At 43.9% G+C, this 25,206-nt stretch overlaps 1 pseudogene across 1 annotated transcript; it reads left to right on the forward strand.

Moving 5' to 3' along the window:
- Window positions 1-326: 326 nt before the first annotated feature.
- LOC149320386 (uncharacterized) lies at window positions 327-21,562 on the forward strand (annotated as a pseudogene). The gene is made up of 4 exons (XR_016278159.1): window positions 327-569; window positions 2,979-3,082; window positions 5,439-5,687; window positions 19,099-21,562. The product of XR_016278159.1 is annotated as an uncharacterized LOC149320386 (transcript).
- The last annotated feature ends 3,644 nt before the right edge of the window (window positions 21,563-25,206 follow it).

A 25,206-nucleotide genomic window follows, 5' to 3' on the forward strand; every position in this document is an offset into this window, starting at 1 on the left:
AGAGGAGGTAAAATGGTGGGGAGACATTTGGGGGAGGGGGGGCCTTCATTGGGGGGGGGGAGGAGAAGCCCTTCGTGTCCCAGCTGGGGAGGGGAGTTCTAGGTTGGTGCTGCCGCCTTTGGGAAGAAGGGAGGCCCCTTCAGACCCCGCTTCCCTTAGCAAAGCCCCCTCCCCCCCAAAAGCATCCCCTGAATGGGAGGGAGGGGGAGAGATCCTCTAAATGGGGTCCCTGGAGCAGAAGAATCATCGAAGAGTTAGAAGAGACCCCCCCAAGGGCCATGCAGGAACTCTCAGTTAAAGCATTCCCAACAGATGGTGGTCCAGCCTCTGTTTAAAGACCGCCAAGGAAGGAGACTCTGTTGTCCTCAGCTTTCTATGTCCAAAATCATAGAATCCTAGAGCAGGAGGAGACCCCAAGGGCCATCCAGTCCAACCCCATTCTGCCATGCAGGAATTCTCAATCAAAGCACCCTGACAGATGGCCAACTACTTTGACATTTTGGACTCTGTGACAACAGAAGAAAGCTGAGGACAACGGAGGAAAGAAATTGAGACATTTTAAAAAGCAGGTGAGAACATGGGACAATGGAGGATTCATCAGCACTCTCCCTTTGAATTTGGGACACCTGGGGAGTATTGTGTGTGTGTGTGTGTGAGAGAGAGAAAGAGACTGGCACTACCTTTTAGTAATGGGAATGGGGTGGTTGGTCTAGGTTTGATTTTTTTTTTTAACACTATTGTAACTTGATGTATTTTACTGTTGTAACCTCTATGACTCAGAGGGCAGAGGAGAGGAGAGAAGGGGCAGGATCTCTTCCTTTCCCCCCAGGCCTAGGCAAAAGCAAACTGCTGCACTTCTTGCGTGTGTCTTCTTCCTCACTGATAACTTTTGCCCTCTTCACCACACCTTGATCTTTCTTGGTCAGACACTTCCTGGCTATGACCTGTGAAATGTTGGAGGGTATGGCACAGAAACCTGCCAGTGTCTGCAACTCTACTGTCCATCCTCCCCAGAAACTGGTACATAGAGGTTCCGCTGTCTCTGATCCCATCTAGGAGGCCAGAGAGAGCCCTGGACCGGATCCCCTTCCCAACCTACAGCCTTCACCAGACATCCAAAAGAAAAACAGGATTTGTTTTTGCAAAAGAGAAAGAGCAGAGAATTAATTCTAGGAGTGAAATAGTCTGTCTTTAATCACAAACAGTGATAACTATAAATCACAGACTAATTTTGCGAAGGTGAATTGTGTGGAGGAAAAAGCCACTTGGCAAAATGGAAAACAAACCCTCAATGTAAACTTCAGAAGGAGGCACATCTGGTCATGCTCCCTCCCTTTTATCTTCACAACAACCCAGTGAGATAGAAAGAACCATAGAATCAAATAAGAGTTGGAAGAGTCCCCAAGGGCCATCTAGTCCAACCCCCTGCCAAGCAGGAACACATAGTTAAAGCACCCTTGACAGATGGTCATCCAGCCTCTGTTTAAAAACCTCCAAAGAAGGAAACACCACGACTTTCCAAGGGAGCATGTTTCATTGTCCAATAGCTCTTACAATCAGGAAGTTCTTCCTAATGTTTAGGTAGAATCTCTTTTGAATCTTTTGCTCCATGTCCTAGTCTCTGGAGCAGCAGAAAACAAGATTGCTCAATCATCAATATGATAGCTTTTGAAATATTTAAACATGGTTTTCATGACACCTCTTAACATTCTCTTCTCCAGGGTAAACACACCCAGCTCCCTAAGCCATCTTCATAGGGTATGGCATTCAGACCTTTCACCATTTTGGTAACCCTGCTCTAGACACACTCCAGCTTGTCAAGCCAGGTGTCACCTAGTTATGGGGGGATACAGAATGGCACTTTGTGCTGGCCTGTGGGTGGAGTCATAGCATAGTGTCCACACACTCAACGTCATGACCCTGGCCCATGGCACCATTTTGGTGTGCGCCCGTTTTAGTGTGTGCCATGATCATGCCGCACTGGTGCTCCATCTACACGATGCAGCACCAAAAGGGCATTATAACACTAAGCCACAGAATTTATGACGCCCTTCCTGGGGCGGTAAAAGAACCTACTGTTTGTATGGGTTTTTTGAACTGGGTTGGGGTGTGGCATGCGTTGCCACGTCCCCAACCCAGCTCTTCCAGGGGTGGCACACAGCCACCCCTTACGGGCTGTCTGTACAACCATTATATCTTCCTATTTTTTCTGCATGACATTTCTCCCCAATGAAATTATTTTTATTAGTTATGACTCTGCTCTCTAATCTGTTAAAGCCATTTTGAATTCTGTTGTCTGGAGATCAGAGCAGTCCTTTCTAATTTGGTGTCATCTGCAAATTTTATAAGCATGCCCTCTATTCCTTCATCCAAGTAATTGATAAAGATGTTGAATAGAACTAGGCTCAAAACAGAATTTTGTGACACCCTAGTAGTCTCTTCTTTCCAGGTTGAAGAGAAGCCATTGCTGAGTACAAGTTGGATTTGGTCTGTCAACCAACTAAAAATCCATCTCACAGTAGCATGATCTAGCCCACATTTCACCAGCTTATTTACATGAATGTAATGAGGCACCTTGTCATAGGCCTTACTGAAATCAAGATAGGCTACATCCACAGACAGTAGGGCAGCCACATATCAAAGACTAGTCCTGAGTCTCCTGTAGCCATGGTTCATCTCCAAGAGGGATTTAGGGTGCCTGTTCCTCAGTTTTGGGGTGCTCATCTCCATGCAACTCTCTAGCTCAACTGGAGAGGAGAAACTTGTTACAGTTTACAAGGCTTAATCCATTTATTGCTGCATCTGGGAAAGTCTGCAGGAGGTCTATAAATTTACTTAGCTTCTTCCTTTCTCCCTTGTTGCTCTGAAGCAGAAGATATCTCTCCTGAAGATCTTGGAGTGCTAATAGGTGTGTACTGGAAGATATGTGAAGAAGGATTATTAGACATTACAGAAGTTTTGGGTTTCTCCTCTTTCAGCTCCAGATCTACTTTGAAGAAGTAGCTGTCTCTCCTGGATCCAGGCCAGAGGGCTCTCTACAAGGAAGTCAGGATGGAGGAAGATGGGAAAAAGGCCTTTCTGGGTAAGGATCCCTTTTACCTTTGTTATGTAGATGCTGATGGAATAATTCCTATTCTTATTCTTATTCTATCTAATTTTGTTGTTGTTAACTATTCATGTTGATCTTGACCCATGGTGACCCTGCTTATGAGACATCTCCAAGACTCCCTGTCCTCCACTGCTCTGCTCAGCTCCTGCAAACTCATGCTCTTTAATAGAGTCCATCCATCTAGCATGAGGCCTTCCTTTCTTTCTACTTACCTCACCTTTCCTAGCATTGTTATTTTCCAATGATTCATGTCTTCCCATGATGTGTCCAAAGTACGCCAGCCTAAGTTTTAACAAAAAACACCAAACAGTGATGCCTTAATTGGTCAACCAAAATGCACAATATACTTGTTGCAAGCATTCGAAACTCCACGGGTTTCTTCATCAGATAAGATGTTACAAACCAAACAAGAGAAAAATTAGAGATGTTACTAAGATTCCAGCATTCTGTTGTTTCTGTCCTTAGTTACTTAAGATGGTATGGGGAGGACATCTTTTTCAGGCTGGCTTTTCCTCCTGGCCTTGTGGGAGATTTTCAAAGTCCAGGAAATTTACAGTCCAAGTTGTGTCATCTTGGCTTCTATTTATATCCCACTCTTTTCCCCAGAACTGGGACTCAGAGTGGCTTTCAATATTAAAAAACAGTTCAATTAAAAAACATAGAAAGGTTAAAATGGAATTAAATTATTGCAATATTAAAATAGATTGCTTATTAAAAGAATAAAATACAGTTTAAAAACATAAAACTGTTTAAAACACATTAAAATGATACAATACTCCAAGCTGATCCTTTAAAAACATTCTGTTACTCAGGAGTCGCATTACTATTCTTGACCATGCCCCCAGGGCCACATTTTGCCAGACCTGAACTTGTCTGAAGCTGCTTTTTCAATATAACACTTTGATGTTCTCCTGATTTGAGGATTACAGAATTAGAACTGGTACAACTGCAGTGCCTTGGTCTCCTCCTCCTCTTTCTGAGGCTCCGTTGCCTCCAAGAGCAGAAGGAGTTTGAAACAGCACACTTTGCTGGATAATCTTGGGATTTAATATTTGTACCATAATATCACCTATCTGAGCATGGAGAAAAAGAAAACGTGGTTGGGGGAAAAAGCTCTGGATATTTTAACTCCCTGATGTTTAGTATTTCAAACTGTAGCAATGGACTGATACAGACGGACAAAAAGGGGTGTGTTTGTGCCAGCATGGAGATGTGGCCTTTAGATGACCCATACCTAAAGACCAGCACGAACACGCCATGTTTGCATCGCATCCAGAGAAAAGTGGCATTAAAAAGAAGCAGCTTTTTCCTGGCTCTTTTTAAAAAGGGCATCACTGCACAGCTGTATCTAATTGTAGTGGCACTGCTGTGGCACAAAAGGGCAGCCATATATTTAAGGCGCCCATTAAATATGCACCAGCTCAGGTGTGGTGGATAATGGGTCAGTTCTCCGGAGCATGTGCGGTGTGCAGTAAGATTCTAATTAAACCGTCAAATGCCCACCAGGTGTGGACACCGTGGCGCAGCTGCACCGCAATTTAAATCCCTCAAACCCTATCCCTAACCCTAATGTGAACTCTATGCATGCACTGTAGGATGGTAGGACACTGTAACTGTTGGATGTTTTGCCTGGAGAAAGTGATAAGAGAAAGTTTCATTTTTAAGGTGAACACCTACACACATTCCAGCACCATTTTTCCTGTGTGCCTGCACACCTTGGCATGTCTTTGGCAGACCTCTGTGGCGGTTCCACTTTGGCACTGGGCAAAATGCACAGCCTTCCACAAGCGTCCCAAAAAGAGGGAGAGGGACTTTTTGGTCTCATGCGGAGACAGCTGACCTCATAGCTATATGGTCACAGCCACATATTTTAGAGAAATTGAACAACTCCTACATGAATTCAGATACATATGAAGAAGTGGCAGAAGGCATGAAGGCTAAGGGCTACAGACACAGTTGGGAGGAATCTTGCTGGAAATGCAAGTCGTTGAAGTCACAGTATAATCAACTTAGAGATAACAAGGTCAAAAGTGGTAAGACTGCCACCACCCCGCCTTTCTACAAGGAGCTCCATACCTTCATTGGAAAGGATGGGAGCATCAGACCCAGCAGACTATCCACCAGTGGAGAGCTTGTGAGAGTCCCAGTAGGCCAGCCAGCCAGAGCTGAACCTGTGCAAGAACCTCCTGAGCCAGAATGTGCCCATCACCTTTTGATGCCCTCTGAAGGTAAGATGTGCTAGGGCCCCTGGAGGAAAGGATACAGAAGGGGAAGATGTTGCACCGAAGTGAGTATAGGGCAGACATGACCCTTAGCCTTTGTCGTGCAGATGAGCAGGAGGAACACCCTGAGTCAAATGAGACATCCTGCTGTCAGCGAGCTCTGGACATCTCTGCCCTGAGACAACGAGCTTGTGGTGGGGAGGGTGCCTCTACATCTTCTACAAGCAGACCACTATCTCGTGCTGGGAAGGGGACCACTACATCTTCCACAATCAGTAGCTACCGTGACCGTTCACCTGTCGCACGGACCAGTACAGCAGTCAGCGATGACAGTGAGAGTAAACAGACCGTGCAAGGTAAAATCTTTGTTTATAATGACAACAATTGCATAGTATCACAGTTGCACAGAAATCCTATAGGCAAGGCATGGCACAGCAGAGCAATATACTGTATGCATGGCTTTTTTTGTTGACATTATATGTGCAGTTGAGCATGTGTTCCTATCAATGCTTTGGCATGCTGGCATGCTTGGGGGGGGGGCGCTGCTGAAGCAAGGTCTACGTGGATGTATATTTGAGAATGTCCCTTGCATGACCATGAGGTGCATGTACCCAGTCTTTCTACACAACCCTTCCTTGCCTGTACCTCTTCCCCCTTCCCATGCCTGCAGGGTGTGTTTTGTGTTGCAACTCTGCCCTCTGCCATATTGGGGATGCTTTGACTGAGAGTTCCTACATGGCAGAATGGGGTTGGACTGGGTGGCCCTTGAGGTCTCTTCCAACTCTATGATTCTATGACTCTCTGGTTCTATGTCCTATAGAAGAAGATGTAGCAGGACAACCAGGAGACGAAGAAATAGCTAATCCTATGGCTGCAATGCCACCGGTGGAGCGACCAGCTGTAATCCAGAAGAAAAGGGTGCATCGCTCAGCAGCCTCAAGAACTGCTGCGGCTAACAATAGGCTCATTGGTGCCACCTCAGAGCACATGATGAGACTCCTGGAGCAGAGAGAGTGTGCCTATCAGCAGAGAGAGAGGGAAGCAGAGGTCCAGGAGAGATTACTCCAGCTCCAGGAGAGATCACTCCAGCTCCAGGAGAGATCACTCCAGCTCCAGGAGAGATCACTCCAGCTCCAGGAGAGATCACTCCAGCTCCAGGAGAGATCACTCCAGCAACAGGAGAGATTATTCCACATAGCATTCCAGGAGCAGAGGCGATACAATGACATTCTCGAAATGCAGACTGGTCTGTTGGGCCAGATGGTGGACATCATCAGGGTAGCCCTGGGTGGCAGAAGGGTGGTGTGGAGGAGGGTGCAAGAAGCAGGGCCACCAAGGAGGGGTCTATGCAGCAGGGTATAGGAAGAAGAGCCAGCCCTCCAGCTCTGGAGTAGGGCATTGCTGTGGAGTTGGAGATCTCTGAGCAATGCCCCGTAGAGGAATAGTCCAGCCTCTTCAGCAAGGTGGCAGTCCCACAGCCCACTCACCGCCCCCAAAGGCGGAGGGCAAGTAGAAGGGGGAAGGGATCTAGGTGTGAGAACCACTGAGAAGGCATTGAGCACCATGATGATGTTCTCTAACAAGATCATCTTCCCTCTCAAGCCCTTTTCTACACCCCTTCCCTTCCCACATCCCATCATGCCCACCTCACTGTTGATCCTGTCTACACTGCAAAAAATGTCACAGTTCATTCATAAAATAAACAGTTCATTCACAAACAGTGGTCGGCACTACAACTATGCAGCTGCGCCGAAGGACCCAGCTTTCAGTGCCTTAAATGTAATGTGGCACTGAAGGTAGGTTCTTTGAAACCCTGTTCCCTGAGGGCTTGGGAAACCTGATGGAAAAAGCCCCAGTTGGGCCAGTTGGTGCTGGCCATCACCTTTTGAGCTTCAGCCTCTGGCATCAGTGACTGGGGGAGGATCCCAACCTCCTGGGCTGTCCAGGAGGCTATACAGATTCGAATCCTCATCCTTGCTGTTGCCAAGATCGCCATCCTAGGGTCCTGCACAGAACTGCAGGGACATTTATGGGCACTTGTGGGTGAGGGCAGTTGGGCTGAGGTGGCTCCAAGCCAATGGAGACCCTCAGAGAAGCAATTTGAATCTGTCCCCCAATAGATGCCTCTGGGCTCCCAATTGTTACAATCGAATGGGCCATTAGGAAGCATGAATTTGACATGAATTGATATATTATCAGAGAGGCCGTTGGCAGTTGGAGGAGTTGTATCTTTTTATACCAGGGAAACTGGTGTCGGGTCACCCCCTCAAGACCCTTTTGTTAGTCTCTCTCTCTCTCTCTCTCTCTCTCTGTGTGTGTGTGTGTGTGTGTGTGTGTGTGTCCCCCTCAGGCACATTGCTAAGACTGCCACAGAACAGAGCATGAATGATAGGCATACACAACTGTGGATATTGGGATACATTTATTCAGGTGCTTATGCTGTCACACTACACTTCTCTCCTGGCATCACAGTTGGAGGAGGGGCATGCTTCAGATTCTCCCTTATAAGAAAAGAAGTCTGCCAGGGCTTCCCTCACAGTCTCCCCTTCTTTCTGCTTGGTGTCATCACACCGCATGGGTGCTCCCAGGGTGGGCAGCACGAAACGGCACCTATACTACAACCCCTCACCCAGGACCCTCCTTTTTGTCTCACAGATGTTGTGTAGGATGACACATGAGGCAATGGTGGGCATGATGTTCTCTTCTGCCACAGGGAGTGGGGCAGTCAGGCACCTACATCTTACTTTCATCCTCCCAAGTGATCTTTCCACCACACTCCTCACGTGATTCAGCTTCTTGTTGAATAGCTTCTGCTTGGGAGTTGTGGGGGTCTTGTAGGGCTTCATGAGCCACTTCCAAATTTGATAGGCACTGTCAGCGACCAGGAGGGGGCCAATCTTCTGGCCTCTGATGGTGATAGTGGGGTTCCCTTCCACAAAGATGCCAGCCTCTCTGGTCTCGAAGATAATAGAATTCCTGGCATCATGAGTGGACCCTGCCCATCCGAGCTCCACATCTACAAAGCGTCCTGTGTAGCTGCATGTCTCTTGCAGGACAACAGACTAGGAACCCTTCCGGTTCACAAAGTCTTTCCTCTGCCCCAAAGGTGGCACAATCAGACAGTGGCATCCATTCACGGCTCCCACTACTTGCGGAAAGCCAAGCTGACCGAAGGCATCCATGATCTGTGGGTGATAAGAAGGGGGAGAAGCAGGGGAATTAATGACAACTCTGTTACAACTCTGCAGCTACACCACAGACCACTCCAGGTCATGTCCCATTGTACAAACATCAGTAAATGTACAGTAAAGGATGACGTTTGTGGTTTTCTTTACCTGACATGCATCCCCCAGGGACACAGTCCTTGACAGCAGGAGCTTCTCCATGACCAGGACAAATTGCACCAACACTTCCCCCACAGTGGCAGTGCCAACCCCAAATTGCTCTGAGGTCACCTTATAGCTGGCTTTGTGTGCCAGTACTCAGATGGCAATGGCCACCCTCTTTTCCACCAGGATGACTCTCCTCATCACTGTGTCCAACTCTCTAGTTCTGGACCCAATGTGTCCATTAACCAGTGAAAGATGGCACGGGGCATTCAGAAAAATAGCCTCCACTGCTCATCAGACCACATGCATGGGACAAATCTGTCCCACCAGTGAATGCTTCTAGGGAGCTTCCAGTAGCGGCGTGTCTGCCTCATCTTGGACATAGCGATGGCACCACTGGCAGTGCATTGCTCGACCACTGAAGCAGCCTCTGTAGCAGTTGTCTCTCCTGTGTCATCACTACTGTCATCCATGTCTGTGGCTATTGAAGTGGTTGATGAGACATTCATTGCAGCGTCGGCAGCAGCTCTAGCTGTGCATTGCAGAGGTGACTTGCAGCACAGGCCACACGGGAGAGAAGGCATCCATGATAATAACAATAACAATAACAATGACAATTATTATTATTATTATTATTATTATTATTATTATTATTATTATTATTTTCCTTCCTCTCCCAGATGGATCAAGGCAGGATCACAGCCTGGTATAAAATACAATACAAAATAAAATACAGCAATTAAATAAAAGACGTGTCTCCAATGCTATTTAACATCTACATGAAGCCTCTGGGAGAGATCATGTGGAGACATACGTCGAGGTGTTATCAGTATGCTGATGACACCCAAATTTGCTTCTCCGTGTCTCGGACTGCTTCGGTGACGAAGGATGGCATCTCCCCTCTAAATGATTGTCTGAAGTCAGTAATGGATTGGATGAGGGAAAATAGAATCATAGAATCATAGAGTTGGAAGAGGCCACAAGGGCCATCCAGTCCAACCCCCTGCCATGCAGGAAATCACAATCAAAGCATCCCCGACAGATGGCCATCCAGCCTATGCTTAAAGACCTCCAAGGAAGGAGACTCCACTACACTCCAAGGGAGTTTGTTCCACTGTCAAAGAGTCCTTACTGTCAGGAAGTTCCTCCTAATGTTGAGGTGGAATCTCTTTTCCTGGAGCTTGCATCCATTGCTCCGGGTCCTAGTCTCTGGAGCAGCAGAAAACAAGTTTGCTCCCTCCTCAATATGACATCCCTTCAAATATTTAAAAAGGGCTATCATATCACCTCTTAACCTTCTCTTCTCCAGGCTAAACATCCCCAGCTCCCTGAGTCGTTCCTCATAGGACATGGTTTCCAGACCCTTCACCATATTACTTGCCCTCCTTTGGACACGCTCCAGTTTCTCAATGTCCTTTTTGAATTGTGGCGCCCAGAACTGGACACAATATTCCAGGTGGGGCCTGACCAGAGCAGAATATAGTGGCACTATGACTTCCCTTGATCTAGACACTATACTTCTATTGATGCAGCCTAAAATCGCATTGGCCTTGTTAGCTGCCGCATCGCATTGTTGACTCATGTTCAACTTATGGTCTACTTGGACTCCTCAGTCCCTTTCACACGTAGTTTCATTCAGCCAGGTGTCCTCCATCTTATATCTGTGCTTTCTGTTTTTCTGCCCTAAGTGCAGTACCTTACATTTTTCCGTTTTGAATTTCATTTTGTTAGCTATGGCCCAGTTTTCTAGTCTGTTCAGGTCATTTTGAATCTTGATCCTATCCTCTGGGGGTATTAACTACTCCCCCTAATTGAATCCAAATAAAACGGAGGTACTCTCTATAGGCAATCCTAATCCAGGAATGGTGATAAACTCTCCAGTTCTGAACGGGGTCACACATCCCCTAAGGGACTGTGTTCATAGCTTGGGGGTATTCCTGGACTTATCACTTCAGCTGTCATCTCAGGTGGATGCAGTGGCCAGGAGTGCCTGTTATCAGCTTTGGTTGATACGCCAGCTACAACCCTTCCTGGAACAGGAAAACCTAGAAACAGTTTTACATTCACTGGTAACCTCTCATCTCGATTTCTGCAATGCGCTCTACATGGGGCAACCCTCATGCCACGTTCGGAAGTTGCAACTGGTCCAAAATATGGCAGCCAGGTTGGTTACAGGCAGTCCTAAATTTGATCCTATTATACCTATCTTAAAATCCATACACTGGCTGCTTATTAGGTTCCAGGCACAGTATAAGGTGTTGTTTATTACTTATAAAGCTTGGGTCCAGCTTACCTGAGGGAATGCCTCCTCCCATACAAACCTTCCCGCACTCTCAGGTCCTCTGGGAAGAATCTCTTGCAGTCTAAGAAAACCAGACTGGTAACGATTTCCCAAAGTCGCTCCAAAAATCTGGAATGACCTCCCGGAGGAGATCCACCATATAACATCTTTGGAGGCCTTTAAGAGTGCAATAAAAACGGATCTCTTCCAGCAGGCCTTCCCAAACTGACCTCCATCGAATTTTTACTCTCCAGTTGCAAAGCTGTTCCCACCAGACTGTGATTGTGATTTTTTTTTATTTACTATTTTATTGGGAGCATTTTATTGGGAATTGTTGTTTTAATGCTATTTTAGTATGGGAGGAAAATAGGGAATTAGGTTTTGATATGTCTTCTTATGTTTTTACTTGTGACTTATTGTGTTGTATTTTCATTGTTCTCTTGTTTGTTGTTACCTGCCTCGTTCCAATTAGTGAGAGGCAGGATACAGATAATAATAATTATTATTATTAAAGCCGGTTTGAAATCGGTCCAGATAATCGGTTTCATCCAATACAGCTTGAAGTTGGAAGGCAACTGCCCTCTCGATCACTTTGCCCAAGAATGGTAATAAGGAGACCGGTCTGTAATTATTTCTCACCAGGGGATCTAGGAAGGATTTTTTTAAGGAGTGGTGGCACTTGCACTGCCCAGGCAGACAGGGATGCCAACATCAGCTGGTCACTTGGCAGGGATTCCTCCTTTGTTCTTGTGCACATTTGCAGTCTGTGGCCAGCAGCAGGAGAAAAAAAAATTAAAAGAGCTGCATCCTAGGCACATCCGCAGTCTGCGGCAAGTGGGAGAAAAAAAATTAAAGGACCCACACAGCTCAATGCTGCATTTGTTGCCACCCATGCAGTGGCTTCGTCTGCGTTTAGGGCGTCCTGTGAGCCAGCGGTATGGTTGCTGGGGTTGAGATATAGCTTCAGGTGAGCCATATTCACTCCCCCCCCCCCCCGCCCAGTGTGGTTGCTCCATGCAGCTTCACTACATCCCCAGGACGTGGCTCAGCAGAAAAGACAGCATCATGCCGCCTTCCCCTGCCCTTCTGTACCACGCCAATATTTTATTTTATTTTTCCTGTAGAACAAAAATCCATAACATGCACACCTCTCCTGAAGCTGTTGTATGAACAAGGTGTGTCATTCATTCATGATCATAGACCAAATATAAAAATAAAACACATAAAAATACACACAAATATTGCTACAGTTAATAAAGCCCAGACTAAATACTAGATAAAATGAACAATACAATAGAACATGATCAATTGGCTCTTTTGCTAGACTGAAATAAGGTCCAAGTATAGATGACACCGTACTACTAGTGGAAAACACCATGGACTTGGAAAGTCAAGGAAGAAAGTGCCAAGGCTGGCTTGTTGCTGAACATAAAACCCCAAAAATAATGACCACAAAAAATCTACATAAATTCAACCTAGACAATTGAGTTGATCGAAACAGTTAAAGAGTTTGAGTACTTTGGCTCAAACAGTGATCAGAACAGAAACTGCAGCCAAGAAATAAGATTATCTGCACTGGCAAAAGAGAGCAGCTTCAAACCAACTTGAGGCCTATCTGTTTATATGGAATACAGTGTGAACAGAAGCAGTCTGAAGCATGTGTCTTGGGATTGGTGAGATGCAGCCACCAGCACCATGGTTGACCATACAGGTTTTTTGTTGAATCATACACCATCAATCTGTCACACAACCCATGATACGAAAGTATGACAAACACAGCAGGTTGCTAATAATGCAATGGATTTATTTACAATATTCACAAACCAGACTGTCCAACAGAGTGGCATGGGGTGAAGGGGGGTAAGGGGGCATGTATGGAGGTTTTCATGAGTGTGCTTTAGTTACAGCTGCCTTGGCCTTCTTGCATCCCCACACTCACTCCATGCTATTTATATGCATGTGCAATGATGCACATTTTCCATGCTAAGTTAGAGTATCAGAGCTTCTTTTTGCTCTTGTTTTTAGCTCCAGAGCACAGCTTTGTGTAGGTTTTCACCTGGTTTCGCACTGTATGCTATATAAACAGCTAGGCCTCAACTTGGTTTGAAGCGGCTCTATTTTGCCAGTGCAGACAATCCCCTAGTCGTTGTCTTATTTCTTGACTGATATGTAGCTTGATATTGTCTCTCTCCCTTCCTTCTAATGCAGAAAATATAGTTTTCGATCTTGCCTCCTCCCATAAGGCTCATTCCTCTCACCTTGGAGTTTATAGCACTTCCTAGAGCTATTCTACTAAATTCTTCTTTGTATTTCTTGGTGAATTCCTTAAAAGATTGTTCAATAATATAGATGTGCTTGCCAATTTTAGATATTTGTTTAAATACAGAGATGACTGTGTGAGCTGTCAGTAAACTTTGAGATGCCATAAAACCTAATGACAGAGACAGCAGCAAACCTTGTTCCATATCTGAAGGACATACATTATTATTATTTCCACACTCATGAATTTCTTGAAAGCATCCCTCCATAAACAGAAGTTGAAATCTGTTTGTGGTACAAATAGATATAAAACCTGGCTTACTCATTCTACCTTTTGCTGCAATCAGTTGCTCAGTCTTGAGTTGTTTTGTAGCTCTAACCATCTCTGTAGATCTAGAGCACATTCTTGACACATTTCTTATTTCCCATTTCTATATACCATGTATACTCGACTATAAGTTGACCTATGTATTAGTCGAGGGCAAATTTTGGGGCCAAAATTATGGATTTTGATATGACTCATGAATAAGTTGAGGATAAAACTTAGGGCCATGTAACAAAGGGTGTAAAGGACGAACTTTAATGTCTTCATGCAGAAATGTATTATTTAGTTCCTTCTAAGCCCGATTCGTCTTGGCACTCCTTTCAAGAGAAGCATCAAAGAGCTGCTATCACTGCCATTTTCCTGCCCAAACAATCAAAAAGGTGTCATGGTGGAAAGAATAGAGGGGTTTGGTGCTTCTTTCGGGTGCTCTTGGGATGAACTAAGCTCTTACCTTTCACTACTCTACTCAGAGAAGGAGAAGATTTAAAATATAGTACTTACTTTGACCTGTAGATATGTCAACCCAGTTTTATGGGGTCAATTGTTGATTAAAATTTCTAGACTTATACATGAATATGTACGGTACTCAAACTGCTATCAAGGCTTCAATTTCCTCCGTATTTCTCTTATCTAATTTTCCCCCTTAGCAGGTTTCTTCAAAATGCACATAGATCTACTTCTGTTACTCCAGGTATTTCTCTCAGACTCTCAGACTTTAACTAGCCATCGAATATAAAATTAAAGGTCCTATGACCCTAAATCTGGAAGACTTAATAGCTTCCACCTTGCTAATAAATAGCACTTTGCAGGGCTTTAAAACATAGGTGGTAACAATACTTTACTGAGGCTCCTGCTGCCATGCTGCCTCCAATGCCATTTTGAGGTGTGTCTTTTTTCCACCTGTAAAAAACAGAATAGATTTACTTGTTTCTTTAGCCACTGGGCTCTCTCAGGCCTGGTCCTTTTTCTGCTGGATGGTTTTATAAGTCCAGGGTCCCTCTCCCTCCCTTGGTAGTTCTTAACTGAATTGTTAGGATTCTCCAGAAATGGTCTGGATACCTAGCTCCCATGCTGCCTTTTGTGTTCCTAACTCCACAAATACTGGGAATAGACAGAGCCAGCTATTCCCATAAGGGTTGGGAATATGAGAATGAGTCTGATGTGTCCAAAAACACCTGGCAGATCTGGTCCAAGACACAATGGCCTCTTTTCCTATACCAGAGACAGAAACTGGTCAGATAAATGTAGAATGATTGACTATTTTATAGTAAAGTGTAATGGGCCTGTTTCTTTTCCCAGCAAAGATTTTATAACCAGATTTTGACTTTTTAACTGCATTTTTTTGTCTTTTAATAAGCAATATATTTTAATGTATCATTTTCCTATGTTTTTAATTGGATTGTTCTTTTAATATTGTGAACCACTCTGAGCCCAAGTTCTAGGGAAAGAGTGGGATATACATTATTATTATTATTATTATTATTATTATTATTATTATTATTACCAGATGAATGATAAGGCTTTGAAGAAGGGGAGAATTCAGCAGGTCCTCATTTCCATGAGTGTTTGGAGCTATAAAATTTCCACAGGAGAGATTTCATAATGCAAGGGCAAGGGCAGAGGCTAGATTCTAATGAGCCAGTGTGGTGTAGTGGTTTGATCATTGGACTACAACTCTGGAGATTAGGAATTGATTCTCTGCTGAGCCATGGAAACCCACTAGGTTATCTTCGGCAAGTCACACATTCTCAGCCTCAGAGGATGGCAATGGCAAACTGCCTCTGAAGAAACTTGCAAAGAAAAACTTCATGATAAATGACTTGGAAGTGCAAAACAATAACAAAAAAACTTGTCTAATTGCAGTTTGAATACTGAACCTACTTATCAAGGCACCTAAGAAAATCAGGTGTACAGGTACCCCTAAATATCTCCTCAGCAGTCAGGAGACCAAGAATCAGTGACAGGATGGATGCTGAAAATCAGTAGTTCAAAAGTTTGAATGTGTTTTTAAAGAAGCTGCCCAGGATTGATTTCATGGGATCATTTATCCATATTGATGATCACTCGGGTTCTTTATGAACAACTCTCCAATTTTTTTTTTTTTTTTTACCATACCACCTTCAACTAAGGCTGTTAGCTTTTCTGTTGTTTCAGAGCCAACCGCTGCTACCCTGTTATGGTTCTCTGCACACAGAAGCCACTCTGGATCCCCTTTCCACTCCTGCTGAGCTGGATGGGGCCTCTTGAGACCACCTTTTTTCCAATAGCTGCTACCACCTGATGAATTACCTGATCCTCCCCCTTAGCAACACACCAGGCCTTTGCTAAGTAAGGACCTGTACAAAACAGAGGCAAAGGGGCAGACAGAGGCAGCCCCTTTCTCCCTTGGATCATGGCCATGCCCTGGGGAGGCGCGGTGACGCCTCTTGTGCGCAGCACCATTTGGACACGGCACACAAGCACATAATTGGCGCATGTGTCATGTGAATGCACATGTGCCATAATGGCGCCCTGAGATCATGGAGCATGTGGACACTCTGCTCTCCCGAGCCCTAATTTCTGTACTGGGCCTAATTCTACAAATGCTTTCCCTTACCAACTTAGGCAAGACCTAGCCGAGCCAAAGGCACGTGAAAAGCTATGAGAGGCAAGGTACTTTAGAGAAAAGCTGTATTCTAACTAAAGAATTCTAGAGCAAAGGATATCATTACAGTCATCCCTCGGAATTCATGGTGGATCCGTTCTGGGACACAATATTCCAGGTGGGGCCTGACCAAAGCAGAATAGAGGGGCACTATTACTTCCCTTGATCTAGAGACTATACTTCTATTGATGCAGCCTAAAATTGCAAACTGTGTCCAGTTCTTGGCACCATAATTCAAAAATGATGTTAAGAAACTGAAGTGTCTCCAAAGGAGGGTGACTAAAATAATGAAGGGTCTGGAAACCATGCCCTTAAGGAGGAACATCTTAGGGAGCTGGGTATGTTTAGCCTGGAGAAAAGAAGGTTAAGTGGTGATATGATAGCCCTATTTAAGTATTTGAAGGGGTATCATATTGAGGAGGGAGCAAGCTTGTTTCTTGCTGCTCCAGAGTCTAGGGCTTGGAACAATGTGTTATCAAGTTTGGTTTTATATAAATTTTGGGTGCCATGTGATCTGAATCTATGACCCCTGACAGACCCCATCGCTAGCCACCATTATGCTAAGAGCAAGCTGACCACGTAGCCAGCAGGCTTGCTAGGCATGGTCACAGGGGGAAAAAGGTAGATTTCAAACCTTCAGCAAGCAGTTTGGGAGTTGCCATACTAGTTTCGCTAGCTGCCCAAACCAGGGGGACAATAGCAGTAGCTTCCTCCTTTTGAGAGCCAGTGATTGACTTAACGGCTCAGCCATCGAGATATTTGTCTCCTCCTGAAAAGTGCCAGACCTCTTCTTTGTGTATCCATTGTGTAAGTTTCAGCTTAGACAAAGATAAAGTCATCAAGCCTTTGTTCGCCAGGCTGCCATAGCCTGAGGTTATATTTAGGGGTATAAAAGAACCCCGATTCCAGCCCTTCCTTGGGCTTGTTGAGCTTTGAGTTCCAAACCTGAAACCTTGCTTGTAGAGCATCTCGCTCCGAGCTTGAGTTCCCAGAGCATCTTGCTCTACTGAAATCACTTGAGTGAGGCCAAGCTCACTGTCTTTCGGGCCTCTAAGTTAGCTTTGTCTGCTGGAATGCTGCTCCTAGCCACCGCGGTCGCCGCTTTCCCTTCCCACAGCCGTGTCTCACCATCCCTCAATCCGTTGCCTCGGAGAAGACTTCAAAGGTAAATATCCCAATGGTGCCTCTATCCTTTCTCCTTTACTCCCGAACTCACCCTTCCCTTGCTTTAGCATTGAATGTGTGTATGCGTTTGTGATCCCCTCTGTTGTGTGGCTTTAATAAATGTTTCATACTTTTATTGCAACTCATTGGCATTTTGAGTCTCTTTCTCTCTGGGGGTGGACTAGATGACCTCTGATATACACATAGGGACACAACCCCGCTGCGTGCGTTGTTAGGACACACCTCTTGTAATATTTGAGCTAATTAAATTCCCCTAATTCGATCCTTCCTAACAAATGGATGCAAGCTACAGTAAAGAGATTCTATCTCAAGATTAGGAGGAACTTCCTGACAGTAAGGGGTGTTCGACAGTAGAACACACTCCCTCAAGGGAGAGTAGTGGAGTCTCCCTCCTTAGAAGTTTTTAAACAGGCTGGATGGCCATCTTTCAGGAATGCCTTATTATGAGTGAGTTTCTGCATGGCAGGGGATTGGACTAGATGGCCCTTGGGGTCTCTTCCAACTCCGTGATTCTAAGAAGTCTTTTGAAAATTGGAGGGACTCCCATTTATCATTAGGGCAGGTGTATTATATGTAAGAATGGACTTGTTGAGCTAGGGAGCAGCATTGAAAATGTTCAAATGTGGCAGAGAGGCTAATGGACACTCATTGCCCTTAACCAGGAATTGGTTGCAGCTGTGGATCTAGACAGCAGGTGATTGTCCAAGATTGCCACAGAGTGTGCCAGAAAGCAGCACATAGCACTTATGTAAATATGCTGTGTCACCTGGAGTGGTAGACAGTAATCCAGGTAACACAGGAAATTGTATAGGAAAAGGTTGAGCTAGGTTGCCACATGGCAAAGATGTATATAAGCTCAAATCATCTTTGTACAGTGTGGTTTTGTAGTTGGTGGATGGTGTGTAGCTTTGCTCTTGTGTGTGTTTTGCAACCAAGAATAAACAGTGCCTATTTGGAGAAAAGCCAGCCTACGGTGCTTTAATCTAGCAGCTGTTTTTCCTAATGAAGCTCCAGCCTACCAGTTTGCCTATCTACTCACAAGCTTCCAAGATTACTCTGTGTTTATCTCTGCATGTTTATCGCAAAACAGGACTGTACAGGGCAAATGACTGTAATCTTTTCCACCAGTATCAAGCTTGCCTTAGTTTAGAAGGATTGAATTCTTTGTCTTTTGCATGTGTAAGACCAGGACACAAATTGGCTTGGTGCTGGCCTTGGGCAACCATTGTCTCTCTATCTGAACAGGGATTTTGCCTAGAAACGGGGGGGGGGGGGGGACCACACCAGGCAATAAGTCTTTTATTCTTCGCCTAGATTTGCTACAGCTGTGGCTTTTCCCAGCTTCTCATAATCCTACCAAAATGAATCCTACTGTTTTATCAGTAAGAAAAGAAAAGGGAAAGGCATCTCTAGCTAGTGGAGTTAAGGGGGCAATTAATCCAAGTAGTTGATCTCGAGATTTTAATTTGCTTTTATATGATGTTTTAACCAAATGTACTTCTGATTGTATTTTATATTGTAAATTCTGTGCTGTATAGTTGCTTTGAATTTGTAAACTGCTTTGATCCCAGGAAAAGCAGTATAGAAATAAAGATTTTATTATTATTTATTATTGTTATTGTCTGTGCCAGTAGCCTACTTCAAAGGAAATGTAGATTTCACCATGAAATATTGAGAGGAAAGGGGAGGGGCTTAGAGATGAAGGAATTGCTGCTAAAGAGATCTTCCTCTTTTTTTTCTTAAGCAGATAATGAGCAGGAGAGTGAGACCTACAAAGAGCCAGCTGTGGCATCATGGGAAATAACCAAACTTCTCATGGAAAAAGAGGAATTTGGAAATCGAAGAGGACCTAAAAGGCAGAAAGGAAACCAAGCAGAGAAGAACTCTTTTGTTTTCTTGGGCGCTGATCTTGCTAAACCTCTGGATTCACAGACAAAACAGCTACAATGTCCTGTTTGTGGGGAAATATTAAAATATAAATCACAGTTCAATATACACTTGAGAGTTCATACAGGAGGGAAGCCCTACAAATGCATGCATTGTGGAAAGAGCTTCAGTCAAAAGGCCCATCTACATTCACACCAAAAAACCCACACAGGGGAGAAACCATATAAATGCATGGAATGTGGAAAGAGCTTCAGTCACAATGGAAATCTACATATACACCAAAAAATTCACACAGGGGAGAAACCGTATAAATGCATGCAATGTGGAAAGAGCTTCAATCAGAGTTCCCATCTACATTTACATCAAAGAACACACACAGGGGAGAAACCATATAAATGCATGGAATGTGGAAAGAGCTTTACTCAGAGTGGACATCTACATTCACATCAAAAAACGCACACAGGAGAAAAATCATATAAGTGCATGAAATGTGAAAGGAGCTTCAGTAGCAGTGGAAGTCTACATTCACATCAAAAAACCCACTCGGGAAAGAAACCATATAAATGTTTGGAATGTGGAAAGAGCTTCTCTCATAGTCAAAATTTGCATATACATCAAAGAACCCACACAGGGGAGAAACCATATAAATGCATAGAATGTGGGAAGAGCTTCAGTCAGAATACACATCTACGTTTACATCAAAAAACTCACACAGGAGAGAAACCATATAAATGCACGGAATGTGGGAAGAGCTTCAGTCAGAGAGGACATCTATATTCACATCAAAAAACTCACACAGAAGAGAAACCATTTGAATGCATGGAATGTGGAAAGAGGTTCAGTAGGAGTGATAGTCTTTATTCCCATCACAGAACCCACACAGGGCAGAAACCATATAAATGCATAGAATGTGGAAAGAGCTTCTCTCATAGCCAAAATTTACATACACATCAAAGAACTCACACAGGAGCGAAACCATATACATGCATGGAATGTGGAAAGAGCTTCAGTCAGAGGGGACATCTAGATAAACATCAAAATACACACACTGAGGAGAAAACGTATAAGTGTATGGAATGTGGAAAGAGCTTCAGTAGCAGTGAAAATCTACATTCACATCAAAAAACCCACACAGGGGAGAAACCATATAAATGCATGGAATGTGGAAAGAGCTTTAGTCAGAGTGGAAATTTACATATACACCAAAAAATTCACACAGGGGAGAAACCGTATAAATGCATGCAATGTGGAAAGAGCTTCAATCAGAGTTCCCATCTACATTTACATCAAAGAACCCACACAGGGGAGAAACCATATAAATGCATGGAATGTGGAAAGAGCTTTACTCAGAGTGGACATCTACATTCACATCAAAAAACGCACACAGGAGAAAAATCATATAAGTGCATGAAATGTGAAAAGAGCTTCAGTAACAGTGGAAGTCTACATTCACATCAAAAAACCCACTCGGGAAAGAAACCATATAAATGCATGGAATGTGGAAAGAGCTTCTCTCACGGTCAAACTTTGCGTATACATCAAAGAACCCACACAGGGGAGAAACCATATAAATGCATAGAATGTGGGAAGAGCTTCAGTCAGAGAGGACATCTATATTCACATCAAAAAATTCACACAGGAGAGAAACCATATAAATGCACGGAATGTGAAAAGAGCTTCAGTAACAGTGGAAGTCTACATTCACATCATAGAGTTCACACAGGGGAGAAACCATTTGAATGCATGGAATGTGGAAAGAGGTTCAGTAGGAGTGATAGTCTTTATTCCCATCACAGAACCCACACAGGGCAGAAACCATATAAATGCATAGAATGTGGAAAGAGCTTCTCTCATAGCCAAAATTTACATACACATCAAAGAACTCACACAGGAGTGAAACCATATACATGCATGGAATGTGGAAAGAGCTTCAGTCAGAAGGGAAATCTAGATAAACATCAAAATACACACACTGAGGAGAAAACGTATAAGTGTATGGAATGTGGAAAGAGCTTCAGTAGCAGTGGAAATCTACAGTCACATCAAAAAACCCACACAGGTGAAAAACCACATAAATGCATAGAATGTGGGAAGAGCTTCTCTCATAGTCAAACTTTGCGTTTACATCAAAAAACCCACATTGGGGAGAAACCTTATAAATGCATGGAATGTGGGAAAAGCTTCAGTCAGAATGTCCATTTACGTTCACATCAAAAAACCCACACAGGGGAGAAACCATATAAATGCACGGAATGTGGGAAGAGCTTCCGTCAGAATGTACATTTACATACACACCAAAGAATTCATACAGGGGAAAAACCATATAAATGTGTGGAATGTGGAAAGTCCTTCTCACATAGTCAAACTTTACGTTTACATCAAAAAACTCACATGAAAGTAAATATAGCCTTGCCTGGAATGTGAAAGGACTCCATTGAAAGTGGGCATCTACATTCACATCAAAGACACCACATATAGGGACACCGTCTAAAAGCATGAAATGTGGAAGGAGATTTTGCCAGACTGGACACCTACATTCACAGAAGAAGCGGATGAGAAGGAAAGTAAAAGATAGCAAGGAGACTGCAAGCAAGCCATATGTCAGGCAGCTGCTCGGCGGCACAAGTGCTGCCACCACCTTGTGTTTTAACTTTCTTAATCGACTTCAGGGAAGAGATTGACATGAATTGCCGCAAAACTGGGTCATTTAAACTTCCTTCATTGCTATGCTTGTTTCCACTGAATCAAATGTAAGCTTAATTTATCTGATTATTTAATTGTATATATACAAGAACAGGAAACAGAAAGAGACAGGAAGGAGGGGGAAAAAACAAGGAAAAGAAAATAATAGGTTAGGGAAAGAAATGTTAGGAAAGAGAAAAAACGAAAAGGAAAGGAAGGTAGAAAAAGGATAAAGGCAAAAGACAAGATCATGGGAAAAGAAACAGTAAGAAAACCAAGAAAAAGGAAGTCGGGTAGAAAAAGAAAAGGAAGAATAGATTGGAATACAAAAATGACAAGGGATTTAAGATTAAAAGGAGGAAAATTAAAATACTTGTAGGGTTATCATTACAAATACATCAAGGACAAGAAGATTATAGATGTGTATTAAGATATATATCTTAGGTGCGTTACAGACCGCCTAAAAGCAGCAATCTGCCGGTGCTGCCGGTTGCTCCGCAAGGGAGCCGCAGCAGCCAAACCACGCAGCTCCCTCATGGAGCAAAAAAAGCCCCAAAATGGCGCTTCTTTTCGCAGCGCTCTAATGACGCCACAAGGCAGCAATGGCACACTCATGACGTCATTAGCGCCATGTGACTCCAGACGCTATGCGTCCGCGACATCAAAATGGCGGCCCCTGTGTGGACGGGCACCACCATTTTGTATGGACCCAGTCCGTACTAGGGTTAGGGGAGTCAGGAAGTGACGCCCCTTCCTAACCCTAGTACGTCCTGGGGACATACTATACGCCCGTCCAGAACGGGCCTTAGACTTCAAAAAATGCTTGCAAAAATTGATTCATCGTGTTTGTAAACAATGTAAACATGGTGGAGCTAAAAGGTATATAGATAATGATGAACAAACTGAAACAAAGATTTAAATAATTGTACAGTTATATTGTATGAGAGATTATTTTATTGCAAAAAAATTACAATTTTTTTTTTAAAGAGGAATATGTAGCGTGTGCTAGGAGTTAAGGCCATCTTGAAGCGTAGCTCTTGTCAGGATGCAATGAGCCCCAATTGATTCGGCCACAATTTTGGTTCCAGAACCTGCATTATGGTCAAGATATTGCCTAAATGGTTTGATATGATATGTAATGAAGGTTAAGAACACATGGTTAATGACTGACATGGTAGTCTAAAGATTATGTGAGAGCTTAAAGTTGGCTAGTGGATATTGGCTTTAAAAATAGGTGACAATAATACCATCTTGGGGAAACTGGTTCTACTCAAGGTTGTTACCATGCTATGGAAATACAGTATGTGTGAATTGTATGAGAAGAATTTATGAACTGGTTAAAGCATATAGTTATAAGGTTAAGGTTGTGAGCTATAGTTATAGTTCCAAAATAGGTAGAATTTGATTGTGATATTTGTAAGACTGCCATACAGATGGGCAAAATGGGGCATGGTGGTGGCGACACTAGGGTTAGGGAGTGCACACCATCTGCATGCTCCCTAACCCTAGTCCATGGTGACAGTGGCATCATGGCGGCCCCCCGTCCACACTCAGGCCGCCATGATGCTGGCGCCGCCGCTGAGCACTCAAACATGGCACACAGGAAGTGGCGTCATGACAGCGCCACTTCCTGGTTCTGGCGCCACAGGCTTTGTTACCACGCGGCAACCAGACAGCAGGAATATAGCAATGGGAGCTGGCCCTTTCTCCCATGGCTGTGTCTGTCAGGGTGTCCTGGGGCATGAAGCCCCAAGGACACCCCTTTTCGAGACCACGGAGAAGCGGCATTTTGCTGCTTTTCCATGGTCCCGAAAAGCACCGGATTGGGCCTCTGGGGTGCCAGTGAGGCTGCTCTGCCCCCAACCCAGCAAGAAAAGGGGCGGTCTGTACCACACCATAGTTACTTATGTTATAAGGTTCTGTTTCCAGTTTGCTCTGTGTTAACATTAAGCATTATAAAATTGTTATAGAAATACTATAAGGTTTCACTGCATTTTGTGATTGCTGTTACACCAACAATATCTATAAATTATATCAGATTACAGAGTATCTATGCAATAGATTAAAGAGAGAATGATATGTTAGGGGTTGATACAGTACATTTGGACTGGATGGCCCGTGTTATCTCTTCCAACTTCATGATTCTATGATTCTAATATGAGTTCCATAAACATGTTACAAAGATTTTTTGAATGTATTGTGATATATTTAATTAAAGGGATAGTGTTTATATGTATTAGATGAATCCATATATGCAAAAAGTTAAGTATGTAAGAGTATTTGAGTGGAGGTTGTTAGCATTACTTGTCATTAAGAGGGTTATTAAATGAGTGATGAATTTTATAGATGGATAATTGTGTCAATTTTAATTGATTTCGTTACTAAGATCCTGTGTCAAGATTAAAATCAGAAGTGTCATTGTTTGTAGACCACCAGGTGCATGGAGAAAAGAGATTATTATGTTCTAAAGTATTTCAAGGCCATTGAGCTTTGGTGAGAAGAGAGAACCTGGGAATAGAATTAGACTATTTTGAGGCCTGTTACAGACTGCCAAAATAAAGCTGCTTCGGGTCTCTTTGGAGGTATGCTGTTTAAATGATGCATGCATCCAAAGAATCCAGAAGCTGCACCAAAGATGCCCTCCAGTGCTTAGGAATGGAGTGTGGCTTTGGTGCGAACTCCGGACTCTTAGGACCCATGCATCATTTAAATAGCATACCTCCAAAGAGACCCGAAGCAGCTTTATTTTGGCAGTCTGTAACAGGCTATGGGCCTAAACAGACAGGCCAAAATAAAGCTGCTTCAGGTCACTTTGGAGGTATGCTGTTTAAATGTTGCATGCATCCTAAGAGTCCGAAAGCCATGCCAAAGTCACGCTCCAGTCCTAAGGGCTGGCGCACAGCTTTAGCACAGTTTCTGGCCTCTTAAGATGCGAGTATCATTTAAACAGCACACCTCCAAAGTGATCCGAAGCAGCTTTATTTTGGCCTGTCTGTTTGGGCCCTCTATGTGCAGGAACTCTTGGACAGAAAGTGACTGCATTACAGAAATCTAAGCGAGAGGTTACCAGAGCATGTACCACGGTTTCAAGGTCCCTTTGGCACAAGTAGGGTCGCAGCTGGCGTATCAACTGAAGTTGATAGCAAGCACTTCTGACCATCGCATCTACTTGAGATGTCAACTGCAGAGACGAGTCCAGAAGTACTCCTAAGCTGTGAACTTCGTCCTTCAGGGGAAGTATGACCCTATTCAGGACAGGTGGATAAATTTCTTTCCCCGGGCC

The sequence above is a fragment of the Sceloporus occidentalis genome, unplaced genomic scaffold (assembly GCF_023333645.1).
Source record: "Sceloporus occidentalis isolate IW3139 unplaced genomic scaffold, rSceOcc1.0.p SCAF_1, whole genome shotgun sequence".
Lineage (NCBI taxonomy): Eukaryota > Metazoa > Chordata > Lepidosauria > Squamata > Phrynosomatidae > Sceloporus > Sceloporus occidentalis.